This window comes from Metopolophium dirhodum, chromosome 8 (genome assembly GCF_019925205.1).
Source record: "Metopolophium dirhodum isolate CAU chromosome 8, ASM1992520v1, whole genome shotgun sequence".
Taxonomy (NCBI): Eukaryota; Metazoa; Arthropoda; class Insecta; order Hemiptera; family Aphididae; genus Metopolophium; species Metopolophium dirhodum.
Window position 1 is genome coordinate 13,517,122 of NC_083567.1, and position 23,079 is coordinate 13,540,200.

Genomic DNA, 23,079 nt, shown 5'->3' on the forward strand with positions numbered 1-23,079 from the left:
CAAAGCTGTCGCCCACTGGAAGAATTTCAGGCGAATAGTTTATGACTAATTACTGAATGCCCGTGGTATGTCTCTAACCTTAATTTATACAACGACCTACATATCCCCACACTCAAATGACTATACCATCAATACAACAATAGACTTAACAGTAAAATTACGAAAATCCTCTTATCTCCCAAATCCCCTCGCTTCTATTCCAGGAAATCCTACTAGAAGGATAAAAATAAATTGACCTAGAGATGCCTTAACAAAAACATTATAATTAAGCATGTATATGTCTTGATCCTTTTTTCACTTATATTATTTATAAGAATTTTAAGTTTTTAAAAGCTGTGACCTGTGAGTAGAATTTTAAAACTTTAAAGGGTATATATTTGAATTCGACCGCCAACTGACTTCCTTTTTCTAAACTTTACAATTTACATGATATTATAATATTTAAATAATAACTATACGGACAATTGACTCAACAATTGATGTTTTTGTAAAATTTTCAGAAAAATATTCATATAGTCTTCAGGTAATATATGAAATTGTAAATATGAGTTGCCTTCAAACGATTGAAAAAGTTAAAAAAAATGTTAACAAAACAAAAAAAAAATCAACAATTTGAATAGAATAGTAGGGTTATACGTACATGGACTTCAAATATTAAATTTAAACAGCGTAAAGTGTACAGTAAAGTTGTAGTATTATTTACTATTGTTGTACAAGCGATAAAATAAACGTTTCATCTTATAAAAATGCTTTTTTTAAAGAATAACTTTTACAATATATAGGCATATTATAGACAGTCACTATACCAAAGTGGACTGATACAATTAGTTTGTCTGTAGAATCGACCTGCACCTACCTATACTACCTGTACCTATAATATAAATTTTAATATTGATTGGTACCATGTTTATCAGTGTTTGTCGTGTCGTTTATATATAATACGAATGCAGAGATGTTGCGCTATAAGCTTATTAATAATATATATTTTATCGTTAGGTACTTATTATTACCGTGAAAAATAAACTCATTCTCGACTTGTTCCTGTTTTTCTTATATTTCGACGGAATAAATAATTTAAGCGATGGCGTTTCAAGTGGGGCTCGAGACAAATGCTGCAGTAAGCATTCAATATTCAAAAGACAGTTTCGAAGCGACTCATGTAATATTCCTTTTTATATCGTCTGTACCTCACACGTCCGTGTTAAAAACGTATCATTTCTTGTATATTATTGTACCTACATACATCGTACGTTTGGGTTGGATTTTTTCACTTATTCATTTGTGTTCGGAACGTATAAGTATAGTTATTCGGAAGTTAAATACCTACATATAATATTATATTACCTATGGATATGGAGAATATGGATGGGGCTCGCACAGGTCTCTGGACTATATTTAGTATGATATATAGGTAATATAAATACATATATATTATTATCTGCACCATATAATGGGCACATTGAACAAAGTTCAAATTTTCACTTTCGTAATGCGACACCGTCGGTATAACATAACGCAATCAAATAACTCTACCGGCGCCTAAAATTTCTCAAATTTCATAATATACCTTTTATAGATACATAGTATCATCCACTTCGGCACCAGCAAAATACAATTATTTGTTTGGCGTATTATTATAATACTATAGATAATTGTGATTATAAAATTACATTTTAACCTTATTTATATAATAATATATATGTTACCGGAGTATCAAAATTATGCCAAATAAAGTCATTGACGAGTAAAGTCTCAAAAATAGAAAGTGTTATAGATGTTAATTTCTATAAATGGCCATTGTCAATATACGAATAAATAATGAAATAAATTTGTTTAAAATCCACATATTATTAGGTAAATGGTATTATATTTTTGTTTTAGCAACAATTATTCAACCACTCGGGTTAGTCCCCAAAATATACAGTTTTTTAGTTGTGTGGTATCGAAGCCACATTGATGTGGAAAAGGTTAGCCCCCGTTGAAATTTTGATGGAATTCCACTTATGATTGTTTTACGATCACAGTATTATTTTAGTTTGTAGAGAACAACATTTTTTTAATACGCGTGTCAACCATATTTGTTTTATTTTGTTTTCCATAGTCCATGTGAATCTACCTATTATCGGTGTTCAGTATGTTATTTTTAAATTGTAATGAAGTTACCTTATGAGTATAAGGTACTTAAATACAATTGTTATTAAATAACCTTACTCAATAAAAACAACTGAAAAGAAACTTCGTTATTAGGTATCAGTGTATCACAAAAAAAAAACAGTACACAGTACACTCTTTTGTCATCAAATGGCTATCGACAACCAACGCAAGTAGGAATAGTGTTCAGGAATAGTCTGAACGAGATGTCAAAAAAAAGAATAAATGTACTTCGATAAGAGTTAATTAAATAATGTGCAAGTAAAATGTATGTTCTCCAAAACATTGAAAACTGAATTTTGATGAGTAAAATCTTGAAAGTAATAAAAAGATATTTATAGATATATTTATATTTATATTTATTACCTATATAGTATTTTCTACCCTGGACCTACAGGCTCCAGCTCTGGGGTAGTGCAAAAAATCAAATATTCAAAAAATTCAAGCTTTTCAAAACATTGCCCTAAGAAAAATCACAGATGCCCCTTTGTACCTTTGTATTCAATCTTACGCTTCATAATGATCTAAGAATAACAACAGTACTTGACGAAGCAAAATGCTACTAAAAAAGATTTCACACCAAACTACCTCTTCATCCTAATCCTCTAATTAAAAAACTTGTCTATTCCAGGTAATCCACCTAGACGGCTTAAGCGAAGATGGTGTCGAGACCTTCTGTTTAATAATTAAAATTAGCTTAACTTAAAACTTAAGAACACAAAATAGGTAGTATCTCCAATGGTTGGTTTCTTCCCTCAAAAAATTCATATGCAAATACCCTATGCACATTTGCTTATTGTTCTAGTTAAGAACAAATTGTAAATTTCTTGTAAAAAAAAAAAAATATATAGTATTTTCTGATTATTTAATATTTTTAACAATATAAGTAGGTATATATGTTTTTGGGCTGGATACAACTTTTTGCCAACTGATTTTCGTTACGCTTTGTTTATATATTGCCACAAGAACAAAAAATCAACAACAATAATAAAAAAAAATAATTTCTTAAATCCCTAACAAAATGTAGCATGCTACTAGATATTTTTCTACTGCTCTGTACTTAAAAACATATCTATATAATTCCTCAATTTTCCTTGCAGATGAAAAATATCTAGTAGCATGCTACTTATAATATATATTATCTAGGAACGAATTTTTTTTTAAATTTTTGATACTCAAAACGGTAACGCCTTGTATTTTAGGAATTACTTATCAAAAATAATTTCCATAACATTTTCTTTAGGTACTCGAAAAATTCCAACGAAATTACGTAACGCATTATATAAACAAATAAGTAAGTAACGTCGTTACAATTACACTACGCGTCCACGCGTTAATTTCGTCTGAATGTCATCACTTCTGAAAACTGCAGCCTGTTACACTTAATATTATATTATACAATTTATAATATATTGTGTTTAGTTGTATACTAAAGTATGTAGTTTCTAGACCTTTTTGGACATCCTGCAGGATGCGTTCACTAAATAATTTATTGCAAACATATTATAGTCAAAACAATAAATTGCAATTAACAATGCTTAGCGCGCAAAATAGTCTCGTATATTATTGAAATGACAATATATTATTAAACGTATATCTAGTGATTCGATACAGCGTCGACGCTAGGCTAATATTATTATCATACACGTGTGTTCTATCATGTGGTTGTATAGACGGCCAAAACGAGTATTATATCTGACGCGTACACTGTATAACATAATATTATACACATAATAATAGTATGTGATACGTACCTATTATACTCGTACAATAAGACATTATATTTTTAACGTGTGAGAACATAAAATACCATTTGTTTTTGAAACAAATCAATTTATATAATTTGATAAAACTATATACATATTACTATATGAAAAATTATAATGTAGTACATTACTTATAGAATATTGTATAATATTATCATAATATGAATAATTAATAAGTTCCTTTTATTATTACCTCTGAAAAGGGAAAGAAAGTCCATTTATTTAATGGCTTTTGGTTATTTTTTCAACAAGAATACAAACCTACATAATATTATCATATTGGATCCTGAGCGGACCGATGAATACATTCGATTTACAATAATGTTTTTTTGTTGTGTCTGAAGACATTTTTTCGACTAGAATATTTTTCCTAGTACAAAAGTGAATTTAGTTGGTACTTTGGGAGGTCAAAGGTAAAAATTCCCAGTACTATTCTAAACAACTGGAAAAACGCCCACAAAAATTAAGGGAATAACTGAAATTTTTACGCAAAACCAGTGTGGGTATTTGATAAAATCAATTATTCGCTTTGTTGTAAATCAAAAAAGGAAAACCATATATCTAAAATTATCACCAAATGTTTATAATATTAGAATTTTCTATACATAATTGCTATAATTTTCAAATGTTTTGACTCTTTTTCATCTATTTTTATGATATTTTTAATTCTTTTAATTTTTCTTCAATAAACGTGAATAACAATTTTTTCGCACGATTGAAATACTTGAGAATTCAATACCAGGGTCCTCATAAGTAGATTATTCTTAAACCCAAAAATCTAAAAATATATTTGAACACAATTTTTTTTATCGTCATTTAAAGTCCGAATTCCGGCTAAATTAGATATTTAAACAAAGAATAACAATTTTAATTATTTTGTTGCAATCCAAAAATATTATTTATTATTGGGACATTTTTTATTTTATAACATAGACTATATAATAATATATGTTTGATAATTTAAAAGTTAAAATATTTTTAATTGCATATAAAAAAAATTGTGTAATATAACATAATACATATAGTACCTAAAATAAAACATAAATGATAAATCTGTATCCTTACAACGATCACAAATTTTTTTTAAATAAAATATATTTTTCTACATTTCTATTGGATGAATATAACAACCAAATAAATACTGAATTGTGTGTTGATTAATAATGTAGGTACTGTTGAAGCCTGTAGGACCTTAATTACTAATTAGCATAATTGGCGTACAATGCGTGTATATGTACACACAATGATTTTTTTGTTCAGTGCGAAATCGGCCACATAATTTTTAACTGTTAGAAAGCGCATTCTAAAAATTAACAAAATATCAATTGCGGTACCAATTAATTATTATTATATTGTTTCGACTATAATGATGTTTGTTGATCATTAACCAATTCTTCAGTTTTGTTCATTTATTAGGTATGTACCTACTCGAGTGTAATATACATTATTATGTACCTACCTACATATTATTATTTCGTGTTACCATATACAGGTAGAACAAGAGTAGGTACCTACTATAGTAATGTAGTAGTAGTATTGTACCTATAATATGCAAGTCCGTCTCCACACCGACTAAGGAGAGAACTATAATTTATTTACACACCGAAGAGATAAAATATTTTGAATGGAATGCTATATTAATCAGTTCAATTTTAATGAGGAGTTTTTCATACGATAGTAGTTGTAGGTACACCTAAATTTTTTAATGCTTGTGCGATAATGTTGTGCATTGATTTCTGTTGAGAACCGATTAAATGCTATTGGTTGGCACGTTAGTTGCATTACAACGCTGTAGGTACCTAAAATATGTACATATAGGTCGAAAGAATTGTTATATTTCATCATTCATCAACTCCAATCGTTACATACCTGCTGAAAATTTGATTTCGTTAAGTTAGTAAAATATTGTTTATTATTTGTATGCGTTTTATATATTTTGCAATTTTCATACTTATAAGTTATAATATAAAAAAAATACTAATAATATACGCCATTGCACCATGTGTACGTCGTCCGTGATTGTGAGTTAATTTCCTTTTTAATAACTAGAAATTTGATCACCTACCTACCTATTGGTTATTTTGGTACACCATATACATTTTTTTTAAATTTCACAGAAACATATCCCGCCCCTTTTACTTAATACCTACATTAAAATTCGTCAGACTACATAACATCACACGGGTCAACGGTTGACATATTATTATAATATATAACCGCAGTATAAAAATCATTCGTGTAAAAACACGCAAAGTGGCCAAGATAGAACCCACAATAGTTTATAGTGCGACGAGTAGTAAAAATAGAAACAAAATATCACTTTATTTTTTTTATTTCAAACAAACTTAATATACCAACAATCGTATTTTAGTCTCGGTTGATTCACATGTAGACGGTACGCATACATTTTTTGTTTGTTTTATAAATAAAATGTATTTTTCAAATCGTCAAACGACTTTCGACGTTAGTACTTACTTAGGCGCACCTAGAAAACTAAGTGTGATTAAATTTTGTGTCGTATAATTTTAGATTTTACAAATTGCACACCTAATTTGTTTTGGTTCATAATTAATGATTCATTATTCCGCGCATGATTGATGAGCATAACTATGTGGTAATTAGTAATTTACTGTTATTAAACCATAATAATATAATCAATAACATCGCACGTTAAATCAACAAACTATTTACTTTATTTTTCTGTAGAATATAAATTGTGTACATAAAATACGTTTATAATTATAGTCGTTAGAGTTTTTCGAGTATAGTAAGAATTGAATTTGACCCAATTTGTTTTTTTGAAAATAAAAATCTTAACAAAATATTTATTTTCCTCTCTCGTTAAATAAGACGTGTTGAACAATAAATTGTAATAGCTTTTACCTACAATTGCTTTTTCAATGATTTTTTTACTATATAATGAAAATAATATAATTATGAACTTTTTATCAAACATTAATTATTTTTGTATTTAATATTACATGCACTACTTTTTCATTACAATTAAAAAATGCAGATTTTTGGTTAATTATAAATATTGAAAATGAGGTAAATCAAGCACAATAATTTAAGTATACTATAACTACGCTTTCGATTTTAGCTGTACAACTGCGTGTGTATTATATATTAATATTAGTACATAATATTATAATGTGCAATGTGTTTGCTGTGTACCTGTCTAAACCTAGGTACCTAATACAAATTGCACTTGCTCTAAGTTCTTGAACTAAAATCAACAATATTAAAATTCATAGGTACCTACTTTAATTTCAGTGATTATACAGGTGAAAAACCGCTGTCGGTTCTAGGTTAAAATAATAATATGAATTCTGTGTAGTTTAAAGTCAACAGTAAAATATGGTTTACTTATGCATGGAAAATATAGGTTACTTGGAATAATTTTGTGAAGTGCGGATCGCGGGTCTCGTGGGAAAAATGTGACTGATAAAACATCTTCCACGGAGAAATAATATATTATTGTAATAATATTATATTCATGTTGTATAATATTTTATAAAAATGAATTGTCTTAAGAAAAATATGCACACGTATATATGCAACTCCTAGCAGTTTCTGTCGTTAATTATTATTCTAACAATAACAGTACTCAACAATTTATTATTCGGTATATGTATAACATACCTATAGCGATGTTGGATGTTGTAATAAATATAACTTCAATTAAAAATTGAGTTGTCAAGTCGTTTTTTGTGTTATTAATTTAATTATTTTTTCAATACTATTATTGGTCTATTAATTATTTAAAAATATGTATAATAATTTATTATCTTTGAACAATCGGTTTATATACTGTAGCCTGTTGGTATACAGTAGGCACGTCGTGTCATTACTCATTTCCAATTGGTATTAAATAATATATTATACCATGTTCGACTTTTAAGGTAACACCGTGAATTATTTAGCCTTGCATTTTATTTGGGATTTTTCCACCAGGCAGAAGAGAGGACGGTAAAACCTACCACATAAACAATACCTACTTTGATAAAAAATTAATTTTCAATTCTTTTTATCTGCGCATAAAGGTCAACATTTTTTTCCAAGCAACATGACTTCTAAAATTTTTTATACCTTCAAAATTTACTTTTTAGGACCGTCAAAAGTTGTACCTACGAATTTCGTAAAAATACATGGAAATGTGAAAATACTTACACAGATAAAAATAATATTACGTGTATAAGCTGGCTGTACCAAAAATGCAAATTTCGAAGGTGTAAAAAAACTTTATACGTTTATTTCATTTTATTGCGCAGAGAAATTAAAAAAGGGTTAAAAATTAATTTTTTTATGAAATTAACATGTATTTGAACATTTTCTATCCATTGGAAAAGCCACGAATAAAATGCAACGTCATGCAGTAATAGCACATATAATTATTAGTGTTAACTTAAAAAGTTGAACACATAATATTGTAAACATATAATAGACATGTTTCATTTTAGTCAGTACCAATGCTGTGAATAATATTCTTTAATATACGTCCGAAAAAAATGAAAACACATTATAGGTCATATACTCGCATATACGGAGCTATTGTCTTCCGAATACGTACGTGTTAATTAAACACATGGAATAAAACACAATAGTATAAAGTAGAATATTTTTAGTTAAGTATACTGAGTAAACCGGCACAAATAACATATTATTATAATATGTACCTACCTATACTATTATATATAATATAGATATAGGAAGTATCTATATTTTTTTTTTCGTGTACCTATTTATGGGATATAATAATATTATATCCATCAGCTACATGCAAATCAATCCTATTATTCGTGTTTGGAATAAGTCTGCAGAATATCGAACGCACTCAATTTTTCAGGAGGTTAAAAAATAAAAATGAAAACTGATAAATGCGAGTAGGTACCTTCCACGCACAACAGTCGATCGACCTTATATGGGATTCAGCCGTATAATACGTTATACGCGATGTTCATATAATAACGCGTATCCGATACCATAAAATACAAGGCGATTCTTTAAAAGTAAAACAAACAATATTTTTCTAGAAAAGTATAAACCTTTTTTTTACTATTTTTTTAAATAATTAATCATAAGTTATTAATATAACTAATTAACTAATATAACTAGGTAATTAACTACTCGGTCAAAATTTGATTTCGGTCTATTGGAATTCTTTAAAAATTATTCTGTTTTGGAATATGAAATAAAAACAATGTGTTCCATACTACCATCATACAATAACTTAAAATGTTGTAAAAATATTATATTTCATAAGACGTTAAAACTTTTCGAAAATATAGTGTTTCCCTTACAATCTCTCTGTGTTTATAATATCTCTATATCATCGTGGTATAGGTCAAACTCATATATTATACCTACCTAAATAACCGATAGCCACACAAGTTTATTAAACTTTGAAGATATTATACTATTTACTATAATTTACTAAGTTGAAAGTTACAATAATATTTACATAGTATATAATGGGCACGTAACTAATATATATGTCTCACGCTCATTATCGACCGATAATATAATTAGCTTTTATATAAACCTTAATATATCTATGTTATAATATTATACCTACTAACAATGTTTATATACTTTTCCGATTAAATATAAAACCGAAACATATTCTGGTATCGGAAAAATGCAGTATCTATTTTTCGATATATTATTGAAACCACCACTTATATAGGTACCTACTAGAGGATAGGTTAAAATTATTCGTAATTTGTTATATTATAATATACACTTTGGTAGAATATATTAAAATATTCAAAATAGATTTGAATTCCGTCCATGGTGTACACGCCTTATATGGCTATAATATTTCAGTATATAACAGTATAACACACACTCACGCATACACACACACACACACACACACACACATTATACATATTATATACCATGTATTTACTATACTATATTATTATTATTATCATCATAAAGGCATAGGTAATAGCGGACGTCGAGCGTGATCAGTGGACAGTGACTGATCGCTGATCACTGTCGGTTCTCACAGCTGCGTGAAATATCGAAAAAAAAAGTCGACATATTAATTTTGAACGGTAACATGATATTACAGCCATTATTATATAGGTGTACGCGATTACCTATGCCAAAGCAGTCGATGAGTTTTGTGTATAGGTACATGTGGTATGGTTACCAGTGGCGCCCGGCAAACCCAACCCTAATACAGGCTACATTATTATATCTATATACAATTCAGTTGCGTCAGATTTCCATGCCTCACGGTAATCGTTTGCGCATCGTCTGTTTGTGTGCCAAAATATCGTACATCGTTTGCGAATTAACATATATTATTATATCGAACGATAGAAGGGTACAACGAATATTGAAAAGTTCACAAACTAATCAAGTATTAAAAAAAAATGTCCAATACAAAATTCTGGTTGAACTTGAAAGTTCATAAATTATTGTTATAACTCACATAATATATAGTGTAATAAATTGGTATAAAAATAAAATAATTGTTTGGATATTCAATAATACAATTTTAAACAATAGTCATAATTAAATAGTAAAACATAATTGACCTAATAAAAATCTGCGAGTTTTTCGTGGTAACGAGTCACCCTTACACCCAAATTGTTTAATCTTGTCGTAATCGGGACAGGAGCTTTTATATTTTTAAACAGAAATATATTTACTCAATATTTGAAAATCAAATATTATATGATCGCCAAATATGTTAAACTGATAGTAAACGACTTTTGGGCAAGTATTTCAAATCTCTTCCAGTTCTATGGTTAAAATATATGCTGATGTACGATGATTTTACGTAAGGTGAACGGTCGTGCGCACATGATGTATGACCCAAAAATCGAACGATTCGCAACCCTCTTACGAAAATGGCCGAAATGAACAATAGTGCTACGCAAACGATATATGGACTTTCAGACTCTGTATAATGTATGAGTGTAAAAATCCTGTAAACTGCGTTCGGTTAAGCGATAGCGATGAAGAGGAGGTCTTACAGGAGAGGCGATGGGTGAGTCGCCCTCCCTGCATGGCCTGTGTGAATACGTAGTAGGTACCTAACAACTCGACTTCATCATGATACGGTCATAAAAACATAAATAAAAATGATTTAATATATTTAAGTATAAAGTGTACACCACAAACATTTTTCATGTGTATAGGTAGGCAGCTACATATCAATGGGAAAGAAATGTGAGATGTGTACGCAACCTATTTTTACCCCTATCCCCTCATCTCGGGGCTTGTCGAGACCGCCCCTGTAGTGATGGGGTTTTCAGGAAAATACAATCCCTATACAGTATACCCTATATTCTACACGTCCTTAAAATATATGACTTTTGCGCCCACGCAGTGGTGTGTTAAACCACGCAATATATTTTTAAGTGGTACACGTACACTACCCGTTCGGGGTGGGCGGCGGGTAGACACGGTATTGGCGTTCGTTCCACTATATGATACACAATACCTACACACACACATATATACATACACATAATATATTAAAATAATATGATTTACATACTCGACCGGAGAGAAAATCTCCCCGCGGGGGATCGAAGTGGGTTGGCGAATGGTCCCGACGACCACCCCGTGTATGCTGCACGCGTTCCACAATATAGTTATAACTACTATAGCTAGGTACCTACGTCATCGATGTACGGGAGTCGTGCCAGTAAAACACGTTCCTACACGCGATACGACGACGACGTAATATTGTATTTTATATTTACGAGTGGGGAGGTGTACCTATACACTATAAGTGCATTCGGATAATATTATGATTTATACTAATAATAAAATTATCGACCATCATCGTATAAATTGTGTATGTGTATATAAAATTGTATATATAAAGCAAACTCTCGATAATTCAAACATTCGATAGTTCGAAACCTTCGGTAATTTGAAATAAATTATCGTTTCCTTAAAAATCTCGCTGTCAATCGAATAAAAATTATGCGTTAGGTACCCTCGATAATTCGTAGTAAAATTTTAAGGAAAACTAGCAGTCAACACACGAACATTTGAAGTTCAAGGCTTGGCAAATCGAAGTGTATTCACCAAAATGTATGTAAAGAAGTGTATTCACCAAAATGTATGTAAATGTGTTAAGGTTTATAATTTACCTCACAATTATTGTGTATTAATGTAACTTATTATTTCCTAACTAATAACTATCGAATTATTATCGTACGTAAGTACCTACGACATATTTTTTCATAACTCGGTAATTAGAATTGTTTTTTGCACTCGGAAATTCGAACATTTTGACAAGTCCCGTCAACTTTGAACTATCGAGAGTCGATTGTATATTATAGGTATATAATATAATTATACACACCATCATAATATAATATCATAACGACCCTCGCGAGTAAACCTTTTAGGCCGATTACTACGCATTATACGCACGCACCTGCTACCTATCCATAATATTTTCTGAGGCAGAAGAACTCGCGGCCACGACCTCGCCATATTAATATAATAGCGACTCGTGATGCATACTATCGCGTAATATTATATAGGCGGGTACCTATATATTATATACCACTAACCGCGAATGACCGATCGCTGCGGACGGGTTATAATGGGATAGGTAGTTATATGCGCGCGATAAGAATCAGACGCCAGCCCGGCCAAACCTGTATAAATCAGTTACTGTAAATAATACGATTGCAATAATATGTATTTTGTTTTATTTAGGTATAACAAAAAAATATGTAACTGACCGTCGTCGTGGGCGGGTCGTATATACCGGTGTAGTATTGTCGCCGTTTTCCCGTGTCGGCTTTACGACGCCAAATGTGCAATATGATGATTCTATATAATATTATAGTTATCTAGGTACATATTATTATTATCATAGCATATATTATACGCGTGGCATATATATCTTATGATATGCATTTACCGCAGCTGTTATATGTATAGGTACACAATATAATAGGTCGCGTATATAGAGTATATTTATTTTTTTATATTATTATATTACAGTATCTGTTCTGAGTGAATGACCCGTGGAAAACATCGCCGTTTCGTCGCGTGGCAGACGGACATAATAATATAGGTAGCTGATTCGCGGGCTCGAAAAGTCATAATAAAATATCATGATATACGGAAAGGTTTTGAATCGATTTTAAAAAATCGGCCAACAGATTTTTTAAAAGGTATTACCAATAAAATAGTTTACTCCTATTACTCGAAAGATTTGAATAAGTACTTTCAACAATACCGATAGGAGATACAGAAAAACTCACGGACCACACGGACTCTCATATTATAGTCAGTGGCGTAATTTCAGTGTTTAATAAGAGGGCGCAAAAGTTTTGACCAACCCATATAACTGATGAAAAAATATCAGATAGCTTCGCTCGTAAGCTAATTTCAACTTACATTTATATCTCGATACAGTTCCGATCTTACATAAATTTATATGTGTCTAAAGCAAAAAAAGTCTCATTTTATAGCAAAAAAGACGTTAAGGTACGAATAAATTATGGTAGGTATACGATATACCTACCTCAAATGCGTTATATTATATTTTTTTAGATGGAACGAAATAATTAAATAATTACAATAAGAAACACGACTACCTACTAAAACGTAATTGAAAAATCAAAAATTTTTAAATAGTTCACTGATACTATCTATTCTAGAATTTTTTTTGAAATAATGAATGAATTTATGTGTAATATTTAGAATTTCTAAATATTGTTTTATAAATCTGTTTGAACTAAAATCTATAAATATTAATTAGTTTAACAATAGTGTTTACACTTTCCACAATATTAATTATGTTTGATAAAAATTGAAAAAAATTATAGTTTTGTTATTTCACCAACAACCAGCAATTGGACTTATTTTATAACCAGACGGGGGAAATGCAGTCCACCGTACCACCCTCTCAAACGAGGCCACTGTTATATATGTTTAAGATCGTAGATATCCATATACATTTATTGTAGCTACGATCATATAATAATCATTATATTTCCTAACGTTTTTGTAGTTGTCTACTGAGTATGATATGCTGTGTAGCATTGCAGCAAACAGATTTTCGACTAGATTATAATATTATATTATTATCAACGTAGCCGCTCAAAACTCTTAAACATAATATGACGACGGTCGCCTAATATTATATATGCGCAAGTATACAGGTATCCATATATTATTATACTATATAGGTACCATACCTACCTACCAATATACCGTTCGTGGCATAAATACGAAATATGATAATGAATATTTTGTATTATATTACGTCGCACGGGCGTTGTTTCGTCGCGACGAAATTCGTTTGTTTCAACGACCGAAGTTTGCGAAATATCAACTTTGTACCGCTTTTGTGCTCGCAGATTAACCCGTAACAAAAACCTGAAATATGGTTTTCAGACCGCTTTCGTGTGCAATACACATAATATTAAGGTGTGTACGGAGTGATCCATTTGACGTAAGACACTCGTATTGTTTTAAAAACTATTAACGTTTGTGAAAATATTTATTTTTTTATCAATTTAAATCGTTACACAAAACAACACAAAATTATAATATTTTCAAATATTAATAATCATCATTTTTTTAATAGTTTTTTTTACTCTTCTGGATGACAAAAATATGTTTTTTTAATATCGTATTTGAAGCAGAATATTATTCGGATTATATCGATATATACAAAGAACCAAGTAGTTTATTAGTTATAAGTATTTTAAATTTAGATGAGTGGAGTAGTGGACCAATATTTATCTGAACACCCCACTCATCTAAACTTTATATAATATTATGACTCATAAACTACTCGTATAAAATTCGATTTTTCTTCATCAAAGTACTCCAAATAATATTCTGCCTTGGAATAACGAATAAAGAGTGCGTGTTATTGTCGTTAAAAAAATGATAACTATAAAAACGGTAAAAACTCTATTTTTAACGACTTAAAATTATGTAAAAAAAAATATTTTCAAAATCGTTAAGAGTTTTTGAAATAAATAATGTGTGGCTTACGTTAAATGGAACACCCGGTATACTGCAAGGCGAGCCATACGCGTTTAAGAATTAATGTCACTAAATCGGTGTTCAAAGTCATTAGCTATGGTGAGTAGTTTTGGCGGAACACACGCGTCACATTGTATTTTTATTTGGATGAAAACAAAAATACGAATTTATATTTCTTAGTAATGGACGATCCCAAATTTCCGCTCTGATTATATCATTGTTCGGGCAACAAACAACTTAAAAACAACCCTTTATTTTACCACTGTAAAAAAAAGCCACAACTATTACCGTATACAATAATACGTACTTATAGTCATTGAAACAACAATACGAACCACACGGAACGCGAACATAATAATATCTACCACATAATATTATACGTTTCAAACTATACTATCGTTCAACCCAATTTATCTGATGTAAATTCTAACAGAAAATAATAATTGAAATCGATAGTAAATATAATATACGGTGTGATTTTTTAAGCACGCTCATCCTACATGTATGTTTAAATTATGCATATTATATTAAAATTCTGATTTTTTGAATTTTTAAATACCTACGCCAAGTGTATAAATAATATTGAAGACCACAGGTATTTTCGAAAACTTGAGATTTTATGTACCATTTAAGGACGATTCTGTGACAGTAAAGTCTTCTGTTTTTTAAATACGAACCCTCCTTTTCACACAGTTCAGCAGATATTTATTTTGAGCATTTCGTATAGTACAAGAAACATTAGGAATTTGAAAATATCGTCTTAAAAGATGTTTATTTTTTAAGTACTTAAAAGTTTTAAAAATCAGAATTTAAATGAGTGTACATTAAAGGAAAAAATGTGGGTGAGCATACTTCAAAAACCACTCTGTATAACAGACAATATAATAATATATAATATAGTTTAAAATACTTTGACGTACTGTTGGTCGAAAGTTCGTCCGCATGGCTTCCATTTACAGCTAATACTGCCAGTTTTGACCCGATACGTGCCGTGGTATATAATGCATTATAATATCATAAAAAAAAACTTCAAAGGTTTCAACGGATCGAATCTAATTATTATACCGGTAAAAAATGTTGGCTTAAATACTATATACACTCTAGTTAGGTACTTGCTATAGGTCAAATTCTTATTAAATGTTTAGAGAAAATAATGAGGTAAAATTTAAAACGTTATTCTGATGTTTTTATAAACTAGGCTTTATACCTACCCATATGTATAGAAACCATACAAATTGAAAGCGTTTTTTGCTGTACAAGTCGTGGTATCGTCTCAAACCCACCAATGGACAATGAGTAATATAATTTTAATGCAAATACTTTTTTTCTTATTTTTTTTCTGTATATGTTACAAAGTGAGCGATATTATACTTTGTATTTTTGTATAAAGTATAACAAATTAATAATATAATATACACAACACATATATACGGTTGTCAAATTGTTTAATTTATTGTATTTGAAAAACAATTAACAAGCATTTGAAACAGATTTAATTTTTATCGTGTAATTAGTCAAATGTCTCGTTTTGCTCACCTCAACGCGAGCTTATTGTAATATTATAATAATTACTATTATTATTACTAAACATTTGAAAGCGATGTAATAAATTATTATTGAACTAATATAAATATAAGACAATTCATTAATTAAATCATTGAATTTGATGCCAATTCAAAAAAGTGTCCTTTTTATGTTTTTTATTATTAAAAAAATAGTTTTTTGAAATCACCTCTATTTTATTATATTACAGATTAGCTAATGGTTTGTATTACAGTTTAAGCTCTTTGAAATATAATCTAGGTACCTATCCATTTGACCACGTCTGAATGTTATATCACGCCATTAACACCATTGATGTATAAAAACAATCAAATAATCTGAACAATTTACTGTTAAACCAGCGATAGTTTTATTAAAAATCTCGAAAATAATTGGAAAATTTTAACCTCTCTAAAATATCATAGGTACTTACCTAAATGCGTTAAATTTCCATTTCGAAGTATAAATGAAACATTCGTAGAACTTATTTTATCTGAAAGATTTTAATCGTAATTGAAAAAAAAAACAAATATTCTTAAAATTGTAGATTCAATTGAGGCTATATTATAATATTACAATATTGTTATTATTATATTATTATATTACAATATTATTGTTTGTACTAGACATTTAATATTATTACAATTTTAATTATTCCGTAACATACTAATTTATTGTTTTATACTAAGTTACTCGTAGATAAGTATTAATTTATGTAAATTTTTTATATTAGGTTGAGGATGATTGCGAGATCACGTTGTAAACTTATCCGCTATATAAAAAAAACTCAATTAACATAAAATATGTTGATATTAATAATGAATAATAATATATTATAATGGTATTTACATTATGGAATTAAAAAAAAATATAACAGCTTAAATTTAATTCATCAGGCAATTACTTATTTTAATAAGTACTTATTTTAATGGACTCAAGTTAAAAAATTTAATAAATAGATAAGTTATAACCTATAAATATTTGATAATGTACATATATTATGTATAATTAAAATTAATTAATCCGTCGAAAGCAGAAATAGGAATGCATTTTACTTTTTAAACATTATTTGTGTAAAAACTTGTTTTATAAATAACTATGTAATATTGAATTGATATAATGATATAATTAAAAATGATTAACAATAATAATTGTCCTTTAATAAATTATGAATATTCATGAATTAATATTTATCAATTATAAATTATTGTATTACCTGTAGTGTTTTAAATCCCGTGAAGAAAGCATATTATGCCATAAACATTCTACTTGGAGGACGAATTAATTTATTTTAAGTATGCAGATAAATACTTCGACAGTCAAGCAATTATATGTTGGGTGTAGATACTAGAGTTGATGAATAATGTGATATGTCTTTGAAATACAACATGATTTTAATTCTTTAAACTATAATAATATACATTATGTGGTTTAAAGTTCGATTACATCAAACCCTATTTTAAAATTGATATAAATGAATAATACGTTATATAATATTATAATATGGTTAATATTGATGTAAAGAGACTATCTAAATTATATAAAATAAGGATTGACCCTCGATAATTAGTGAAATTAGTGTGACTTGTGTGTTTTGGTGGGTGGGGGGGGGGGGGGGGGGCTGAGCTCTCCAAAACTTGCATTTAGTCTTCTATAAAATGTTTGTAATATATAAATTAATTTATTGTCACATAATAATTATTCATAATTCAATTTTCAAAATGCATAAGACGTATTATGTTTTTGTCAACTTTTCATCAACTTCCAGCTGCAGTAAACTACACATATTATTATAAATTGCGGTTAACCGTTATTTATTTATATTATTTGTTAAAAATCGATTAAAGCCGGGTTTCTATGTTGTTTCGTGTTTCATAAATTTAAATTATGTACCTAGCTGCTAAAAAAATGTCAGTAACACGTTACTTACCTAAAAATTTGCCTGCAACTTCCCATTTTACCTACCGTAGGTAACGTAGGTAACTAAGGTACGCATATTATTCACAAGTTGAATATAATATTCAACTCTAGTCTCTACACACACTGCTTTCGCATATTTTAAACTTTTTCTGGTGTGAGAGGGAGGGGGGTATCAGAGTTTATAACAGTTACATGTCTAAGAATTTTTTGGAAGGCGTTCATGTTTTTCAATTCAGGGAGAACGGAGAAAGTACCCCTGGATTCCCCCAAAATAAAATCCACTGTTATACATGGTATAGCAGAAAAGGCTTAATATATAATACTACCCATCACCTTAATTTATGATATCCATTGGTGATTTTTTTCTTTTTTAATTTAGCTAACACCATTTCCTTATATTTTATAATTTGATATTGTCATTTATTTTATTGTGGATGTGACAACCCTTACACCAATAGACTGAATCTTCAATTGAGGACGGATTCGAGTATATAATAATGGTAATGTATTAATGTATCAATAAAACATGGCGAGATAAACTTAAAACAGTTATAACATATTGTTAAAGGTTTAAAGGTAAGCAGATAATCTTAAGTGATTGTGGGGAGAGAACAACTTGTTTGTTTGGCGTAAAATATTTTAGCATTCCACCCCATATAAAAATTAAATTTGTGTAAATGTTAACTACCTATAAAGTTTCAGTAGTAACTTAGCTATCATTGAATCTTAAAGATTTATGTGTTCTTATTTAGTTTTTTTGGCACAATAAATTAATGCTATTAATACATATTCTTTTTCACCTTTTTTTTTTATAAAATTTGTAATAATGATCGTTTGATATAAATGGAGTTCTATAGAACATAAAAAGAAGGATAAAAAAAAAATTATAAGAACTGAATTAGAAAAGAAATAACAAGAAAAGTTTTAAATTGAAAAATTTGATACAAAAGAAAACTCCAAAAATATATGCCATTGTTTTTTTTTTTTTTTTTTTAATACGGTTTCTCAGTGTTTTCTTTCAGTTAATAAAGCTTAAGTGTATTATATACAAATAAATCTTTAAGAGTTTTTATTTTCTATATATTTTTTTTGTATTTTTCGAGTATCTAGTACGAGTATACAGCAAATATATTTTCGAAATGAAAAAATCCTTTATCACATACTAAGTTTAGTTTCTTAACTTTATTAATGAATTCGAATGAGGTTATACATTGTAATTGCCAATAAAGAGATCGTCCACAATATTATGTAACTTTAACTATATTGAGGAATAGATACATTATTTAACGAGCGCCGCCGCGAGAGAGTGAAAAATATCGAAGAAATAATAACCACAACACCGAAACTGATATAGTTGCCACCATACATGACGTATTTTATAATATAATATAGAAACACACGAAACAATCGGAAGTACTAAAAGCTGTGCTTGTACACATAATTATTATGATATATTATATTATATGCGATTATATCATTATACAATTTGTCACGAACTATCATAATATGCACATAATAACCGACCCCGTTATTCGTAAAACACGATATTTACCGTGTTTAATTTTGGTGTTAAAACAATCGTGATACGGTTGCAGCGATCGGACTTAAAGGTTGGTGTAAAAAAAAAAAACATAAACAAGACCCAACACACACTCGCGAGCGCATAACCATCATAGTTTAACCGCATAATACTATAATAATATTATCATCACAGAATACAGATAGTTGTATATTATTATATTCTGTGGTTGTATTATTGTCTGCGCGGCGACGCATTATTGGATAACGCACGTTATAATATAATAATCATATAATTGTAAGTATAATAACCATAGTATAAGGTCTATGAATATAACGTACTTCTAATATTATAATGATAATATAGACCTATTACGATTTGCGAATTGGTATAACGCTCTCGCGTTCTACTGTCGGTTTTTCGTAATTGAATTTTAGCGGCGTGTTAATTGTCCGCTCGAGGTCGTGAACAGCATAATATAATATTATTATTATCATTATCATAATATATACATTACACACCATTTACATACGTACAAAAACTAATGCAACTCGTGTGTGTATAATATACATATATATAATATGTATTCTACACACACACACACACACAACACACACACACACACACACACACACACACACACACACACACACACACACACACACATGTAGTCAGTTTGCGTGGAAATGGACCGGGGGCGGTGATTGGGTGTGAAAAGTCAATAATAAGCGTTTTGAAATCGTCCTAGTATACTGCTGCAGCCGTCAAAACGATAAGTAATAAAAAAAATTATGGCGATCGAATATACCTGCAGCAGCTGCCGGTATATACCCGCAGTAGTATCTATATACCTACCTATACCTGCTGTATATTATTACAAGCTGAGTTACACGGCGTTTCTCGGAAAAAAAAAATTGTTATTGTTTTTGGGTAATGTATTTTTAAGTGTAAATCATATTATGTTTTAATTTACAGCCATCCCGCCCGGCGTGGACCCATATAATTTATAACTGTAAACTGTAAAGTAACAAAGTTGTACCAAGTTTGTCGGTTTTACTTAATCCAACCCACAGCGGATTGGATACAATCCGGTGGTTTTTCATTGTCCGGGAAAACAAATATCAATTGAGACAAATTTTTTTTTCATACTCTTTTTTTACATGATAAGTTATTTTTTAACGATGATGCTTTAGTAGAGTTTTGTCAAACACTAAGATTTGAAACATTTGAGCAGTATATTAACGGATACAATCCGGTAGTTTTTCATAGTAGCTGATTTATCCGGCGTTGCCTGGAAAAAAAATTGTGATTGTTCAACTCCTTTTGGGTTTACATCGCTGTGGAAGAAATGTCTTTTTAAGTGTAAATTATATTATATTATAATTTATATCCATACCACCCGGCGTTGCCCGTTAGATTCACTTGTGATTATGCGAGGTGCGTTGTGCGTACGTGTATAATTTAATTCTAAACAATCTGGTGGTTTTTTCATCGTCCGGGAAAAAATTATGAAATCTTTTTTTCTTACTCTATTTGTACACTTATTATTTTTCAACGATGGTACTGTAGTAGAATTTTGTCAAACAATAAAATTTGAAACAGGTTAATATACAAACAAATTACAACTATATACACATTAATTACTAATAATGTATATACAACAACAAAAAAGGTGGATAAGTGGATACCGCTCTGCTATACAGTATAGTTGTCAAGTATGTCGTTGTAATGGATCTGTTATATTTGAATTCAATGATAAATCATAGTATAAGAAAAACGATTCTGAGCTGGGATATTGTGTCAGCCGAGCATACTTGTATAAATAATCAAATTTAATAGTTACAAAAATAAATTAATAAAAATCGAAAATATCTCATCTATTCATGCCTATAATAGCGTAACGTTCCGGTGTACTTTTTCTTTTTTATAGATATAGTAGAACTTGTTAGGAACCTTCTATTAAAATTCCTAATGTTAGCTATAAAAGGAAAAACTTTAAAGAATTTCCAATTGAAAAATAGTTTGAAAATTTTGAAAATGTTGATGAATTTTGTCAATATTTAAACTTTAAATGCATATACAAAATAATTGAGCCTTTGTATCTCTAATATTTTTGAATTTTCATTATTGAAATTTATAAAGAACCTAGCATTAAGTTGTCAAGATTTTTTACTAAGTGAAAAAGTTTTTATCCAGAATAATTTTAAAAAAATGTACATAATTCGAAAAATTTCTCAAGGCTATAACTAGCTCAAAAAGAGTTCAAATATTTCGAAAATTATTATGCTATTTATGGAAAATGATAATATTAATATTTGGTTAAAATTTCAAGGGTCTATGGTTATTTATTTTTGAGTTACACCAAAAAAATTAAATTGAATTTTTCAAAAATTTGTTTTCCATAAAAATTACCACTTGTTTTTCACTTATTTTTTTGTTTTTCTTGACGTTTTCTAAAATTACTAGGAATTTTCAGTTTTGACCTCCAAAAGTAGCAACTAGATTCACTTTTCTATTAGAAAAGATGCTGATCTAGAATCATAGCATTTTTACTACCTAAAATGTAGCCAGACAGGAAAAAAAACACACATCATTGTAACATCTATATTTCGCTTCGTTCAGAATCTTAAATAATACAAATTCATACTATTACTATTATGATCCGCGCAACCAATGGCAATTCCGCTGTAAACAGTGCAACAGAAGAGATTGAGAGTTGATATTTACGTCTACTAATATTATGTCTATTATTATTTATTACTATTATAGTCTGTAAGATGTTACCAATGGCAATTATTTATAAAAAAAAAAAAAAACTATACCGTATCTAATATCACGGCCACGCGACATCTGAAATTTTGCCCTTTTCCTCGGTTCATGAGGATCGTAGCGTGATATTAAATAGCCTATAACCTTCTTTAAGAATAAATTGGTCTATCAAATGCAAAAATAATTTTTCGAATCCGACTGGCATTTCCAGAAATTACCTCGAGCAAACATCCGAATGCCTGCGTCTTCATACAATATTATATAATATATGGATAGATAAATTATCATACCGGGCAAATGTAAATATTATAATATATTTCGAGCTCGCGAGACACGACGTCACGACGACGGGATATCGTTTTAAACATCGCACCATCGTTTGGTCAGCGTGCCGTGACGAACTACATGCAATTTGTCCGA

At 29.3% G+C, this 23,079-nt stretch overlaps 1 protein-coding gene across 2 annotated transcripts in view; it reads right to left on the bottom strand.

Moving 5' to 3' along the window:
• The window catches only part of LOC132950362 (1-phosphatidylinositol 4,5-bisphosphate phosphodiesterase), a 55,938-nt gene that overhangs the window by 19,909 nt on the left and 12,950 nt on the right, over positions 1 to 23,079 (bottom strand). Inside the window, exon 1 of one of the 2 annotated variants that reach the window (XM_061021783.1) lies at positions 15,830 to 15,907. The exons of the other annotated variant lie outside the window; for it this stretch is intronic. The gene's annotated coding sequence lies outside the window, so the exon portion shown is untranslated. Of the gene's footprint in view, positions 1 to 15,829; positions 15,908 to 23,079 lie in introns of those variants that run through there. 2 annotated transcript variants of the gene reach the window in all.